Genomic DNA, 6,372 nt, shown 5'->3' on the forward strand with positions numbered 1-6,372 from the left:
ATAAACGACTGCTTAAACTTGAGAGAAAATACCTCAGCCGTCTTGCCTCAGCCACCAGGTGGAGTTCTTGAAGTTTTCGAGCCAGTTTGATATCAAGAAAGATTGTTTCTTTCAGAGTTTATATTTTATTTACTGAAAAGTATAAATATTTCTCATACAATCAAATTACTTAAAAATTAATTACAAGTGTCATGACAAACCAAAAATAATACTCCCTCCGTTTCAATTTAGATGAAATAATTTGACTCGGCACGAAGTTTAAAAGAAAAGAGGGAGTCTTTCTATTATAAATATATCTCTTCTAGGATTATTTATGGTATAGATTTTTAATTTATATTGAATGATGTATATTAATATGTTTGAATCATCATATAAATAATAAGTAATGTCATATATCCAATATAATTTCTTTGGATAACTATATTTTATATGGGTGAAAATTATTTACCCTCCCGAACTTTGTATTAAAAATCAAACTCCCCCCTCAACGTTGAACAATAATCATTCTCCCCCCTTTATCCTACACAATACCTTTTTTGCCTTTGAATTTTTAATTTCCTCCTCAATTCAATACTTTTTTATTATATGATATTTTTTATGATTTTAGCTATAACTTAAATTATGTAATATCTATTATAAATTGTAATTAGAGTTCATCAAAATTATAAGTAGAATAAGTAATCAGAGTCAATTAAAATTACCTTATCTTTATGGTTGTTATTTAATGTAATGCATATTAAATATATATTTAAGTTATATTTTTTTAGCGACGGAGCTAGAAATTCATATAAGAGGATTGAAAACACCCCCAATTTTTTTTTTTTTTAATTTCGGATTGAACTTGTGAGCTAAGATAACTTGGGGTGTTTTTCAATCCTCTATATGAAAACTCGGATTTGAACTTGTGAGCTAAGAAATTAAAATTTGTGAGCTAAGAGAATAGAGTTCATTAATTTCTTAGCTCACAAGTTCAATCCGAGTTTTTCATATAAGAGCATTGAAAAACACCCCAAGTTATCTTAGCTCACAAGTTCAATCCGGGAAAAAAATTGGGGTATTTTGCAATTCTCTTATATGAATTTCTAGCTCCGTCGCTAAGAAAATATAGCTTAAATATATATTTAATATGCATTACATTAAAATAACAATCATAAAGATAAGTTTTAATTGACTCTAATTACTTATTCTACTTATAATTTTAATGAACTCTAATTACAATTTATAATAGGTATTACACAATTTAAGTTATAGCTAAAATCATAAAAAAATGATATAATAAAAGAGTATTGAATTGAGGAGGAAATTAAAATTTCAAGGGCAAAAAAGGTATTTCGTAAGATAAAGGGGGGAGAATGATTTTTGTTCAAAGTTGAGGGGGGAGTTTGATTTTTAACACAAAGTTGGGGAGGGTAAATGATTTTCACCCTGTTTTATATGGATCAAAATCTTTACACCTAATTTTACTTTATGTTTTGTAAATTCAATTCTCTATTACAAATAATACCAATTGTAAATTGAACATTTACGGTAATTTGATACTCAAAAGTACTTTTTGTAAAGATTGACCAAACATAATGTATTTATCAAATATTGCAAAAAGCATTTTTAAAATTAATTGACCAAATACAAACTATTATTCTTCGGAAGTATTTTTTCAAAAACCATTTTTGAACAAAAGCACTTATCAAAAGTATTTGATAGCTTGTCCAAACGAGCTCTCAATATAATGAGTAAATTACTCAAATGGTCACTCAACTTTCTCAAATTATCTCCTAAAGTCACTTTTCTTTCGTTTGTAACAACAAAGTCACTGAACTATGTCTATTGCACTCAAAAGGTCACTCAACTAGATTTTCCAAATTTTGGATTGCCAAATACCTATTTTACCCTCTAAATTATAAATATTTATCTTTTTTTTTACTTTTCAATATTATGATTTTCCTTTTTTAATTTATATTATGGGCTTACCTATAGAATAAATAAATATTATTTATAAATTAAAAAAAATAAAAAGTATTTAAGCATCTATAATGTTGGAATAATAAAAGAATGAGCATAGTAAAAAAATTAATTAGAATAATCTGTTCGTAATAATAATTTTAGTATTAACAACAAAAATTCAAAAAAATTATTTACGCAATTCAGAATGAAAAAAAATAAAGGTTGTAAAATATATATTTCATGCACGTAATATAGAAATAATTATTTAAATAAAAATATTTTTATAATATACATTTTATATTCTTAAAAATTATGCTCAATTATATTATATATGAATAAATTCATGAAGGTGAGAGGGGAAGCAAGTCAAAGAAAATGAATTTTCGTCCAAGTTTGACGTGTTAGGATAAAATACGGCCTGAGCTAACATACTCGATATTTATGGACTAGTGTCATACAAGGTACCACATGACCATGATAGTAAGGTGTATAAGGTATGTTAAAATGAGTAGTATTTTAAGTGGAGATATTTCTTAATTATGTGGATAATTGGTTAATTATTGGGTAATGGAACATTACCTAGTTAATTAATAACAAGTGGTGGATTAATTAAAGTTTTTGGGTAAAGACTAAGGTCTTTGGATGAGTTCAAAGAACGTGGCAACCCCCTCTTATTCTAGTTAATGACTCATTAGTCATTTAAGATAGGCGTCACCTTAAGGAATTTGGTGGCAAAATTATTCCTAAAGTGGGGCCACAACATAAGGCATCTTAAGACTTAAGAAGTCTTTCATCAATAACGTTAGTCTTCAAAAATTCAACTCAAAAATAAGACTTCTCTAACCTGGTAACGTGGGGAAGTTTAGCATTTTTAGAAAATTCAACATGATTTCATGGAAATTCCACAAGATTTCATAGCATCTTAAGCAACGTGGGATTTGCGATTCTAATGGAGTATGGTGTAATATTCCTCAAGAACATCATACGGATTTTCCCTGCTTTGATCCGTCGTTACGTGTTTTTGCAAAAGACGTGTATTAGAGGGGTTGTCAAAAGAAACGGCTCAGGTATGTTAAGGCTATCCCTTCTTTCTTTTTGGCATGATCCAAATAATACAAATGAAACGAGCAAAATACGCAACTTTCATAAATGACTCTATTCATAGAAATACTAGGGGTGTTTATATTCTTGATTTCCCATGTGAATTATTATTATATCTTCTGTTCATGGGTCTCAGAAAAGTACGTATTTGATAAAGTTTATCCGAAAGGCATATTGATTTTTATGGCATACCGAGAAAATCTTATTAACGTATTACTTGTGCATTTCATGCATTTATACATGTACATTGACCCATGACCAGATGGCGTTCTATACACGTATATATGTATATTATATTTATATGGGATATGGGAAAATGTTACGACGTTATATATGCACCACCACCTGATCAGCTGGTATACGTTGATGATTTGCCCACAGTGGCCGAAATGATATGATGGGATGCCCTCAGAGGCTTGATGATATTATGAACGCATATAACTATGCATGGTATGACATTTACATGCATATGCATGAAATTATAAAAATAAAATGATTCACAGAGCTATGCAAAGGTACATGTTGAGTCTTTTACTCCATGTTTCTCTCATGTCTATTATTTACGAATTTTCATTCCTTACATACTCGGTACATTATTTTTACTGACGTTCCTTTTGCCTGGGGACGCTGCATTTCATGCCCGCAGGTCCCGATAGACAGGACGAGAGCCCTCCAAGTAAGCTATCAGCTTAGCGGAAGATGTTGGTGCGCTCCATTTGCTTCGGAGTTGCTTGTTTGGTTAGTATGATTTAGACATGTATTATTTTGTATGGCGGGACTCTGTCCCGAACTTTATGAAAATTATATATTCTTAGAGGCTTTTAGACAGATGTCATATACGTAAAAGATTGTATGGCCTTGTCGGCTTATGTTTAGTGTACGAGTGGTTATTTTGGTTTCATAGGCCCGTTTGTCTTATGTATAAGTTGGTATTGCATGTTGTATTCTACTTATCTCATGGCAGCCTTCCGGCTCAGTTATCTATGATTGTATGACATAAAAAGATACATTATGTTGGTACTCGATTGAGTAAGGTACCGGGTGCCCGTCGCGACCCACTGATTTGGGTCGTGACACCTAGTATCTAAGACTAGGTAAGCCTAACATACATGGAGAATTAACGGAAATAATAATAAAACTTCCAATTAAACCAACAGCTATCATAAAAGGACTCCACAGAATAACTAAAAATAACACCCAAAATCTGGTGAGATCGAGTCATAAGCTTTACACGAGTACACCGAAACATCCCTAATACATTGTTATCTATAATAGGAGAATACAACAGAAACTAAGATAGAAGGTGACTCTGAGGCCTATGAATGCTGGCACGTATACCTTGAAATCTCCGATCCAAGCTCAACTCACGGATGCCTATGCTGGTATGAAGTACCTGGATTTGCACAAAAAGATGTGCAGAAGCATAATATGAGTACACCACCATGATACCCAGTAATTATCAAGCCTAACCTCAGTAGAATAGTGACAAGGTCATGTCAAGACACCTACTGGAATAAATAAAGAAGCTGAATATGTACGGTACAATATAATAATGGAAACCTGGAACGAAACAATGAAGAAATACCACAAGATAAGCTACACAGTTAAGGCAATAAAGGCATCAAGGGAGGAAACACATAATAAGAACACCAAAGAATACGATGCAAACAAAACAAAAATGATGTAAATGGAAGATAACAACAAGAATCATGTCCGAGGTACCACCTGGTATCTCATTTCACAATCAGAATCACAATCTTTCCTTATATCACCGCGGGAGCCTTACATTTAGTTTTGAAAATTATTTTCCCGTAATAGGTACCCTTATTTTATCCCACCTTATCACATTGTGTGGCATCAAGTAGTCCCCTACTAGCAACACGCGTATCAAGCCCACCTTATCTCACCGCATGCGTATCAACCCCTATCCTTATACCACTGCATGCGTATCAATATCACAACATATCACAGATCGCACCTCAAGTGCCGCCAAAGAAGTCAACATCTATAATTTTTCCACAATAGATAGCCCATGGCTCAACCACAATATGTACAAGAGTCTCAACAATAGCAACCGAAAGTGAATAACTCAACAAGAATTGTATTTCAACAATTTACAATTTTGCCTCAATGTGATCACGACTTTTACAACTTCAACACCAAAACTCAACAATAAGATATTCCAAGAAATAACAACTTCCAGTCAGGTAACTCAACAGTTAAGTATTTCACAAGGAAATGAGGAAACAGTAACTTCAACTAAGCATGTAGGGGAAAATAACAAGTAAGAGATGAGACAAGTATTAACAATGTCAATTGAACCATGTAAGGATAGATTAACAATGATGAATATAACATGTTAGGACAATTCAATTAAAGTCATGAAAAGAATCTACATAGCTTAAACCGGTCAATTACCACATTTTGCCCGTGTACCCACTCGTCACCTTGTGTACACGGATTTCACATACCACAATTAACACAAAACAATACCAATCCTAAGGGGTAATTTTCCAACACAAAGTTAGGCAAGATACTTACCTCAAAACATGCTATTCAATCCACTAGTAAGCCTTTCCGCGAATATCCAACTCTGAACGGCTCGAATCTAGCCAAAATAATTTTATAATATAAATACGAAAAAATATTCCTAATATAAAATGCAATCTTTAGAGAAAATAAAAAATCCAACTCAAAAAAAGTCAACCTCGGGCCCGTATCTCGGAACCCGGCCAAACTTACAAAATCCAAACATCCATTCAATAACAAGTCCAACCATACTAAAATTACTCAATTCCGATCTCAAATCGACTTTCAAATCCTCAAAATATAGTCTATGAAGTTTTCACAATTTCCCCAATTTTTCTAACTCAAAAAACTAGTTAAATGATAAAAACAACAATGGATTCATGCATAATAGCCAAATCCGAGTTAGAAACACTTACCCTAATAATCTCCTTGAAAATCTCTCTCAAAATCGTCCAAAGTCGAGCTCTCTAATTCAAAAGAAGAAGAATGAAATAAAACCCTCATTTTTCTCTATTTCTGCCAAGCGATTATTGCTTCTGCGGTCCATTAGCCGCACCTGCGGAAATCCATCGTAGGTGCAGCTTTCACTTAAGCCCAGAACCTTCCCCTTCTGCGAAAAAAATCTCGCTTCTGCGGTCACGCTTCTGCAGACAAGGCTCTCTTTTGCGAGTTTGCTTCTGCAAAGGCTTGACCGCACCTGCGGTCCAACACAATCCCCTCTAGGCCCGCTTCCGTGGAACAATGTCGCGCCTGCGAATGCGCATGTGCCCAGGTGCCCGCACTTGCGACCCTTCCCTTGGC

This window comes from Nicotiana attenuata, chromosome 6 (genome assembly GCF_001879085.1).
Source record: "Nicotiana attenuata strain UT chromosome 6, NIATTr2, whole genome shotgun sequence".
NCBI classification, from domain to species: domain Eukaryota; kingdom Viridiplantae; phylum Streptophyta; class Magnoliopsida; order Solanales; family Solanaceae; genus Nicotiana; species Nicotiana attenuata.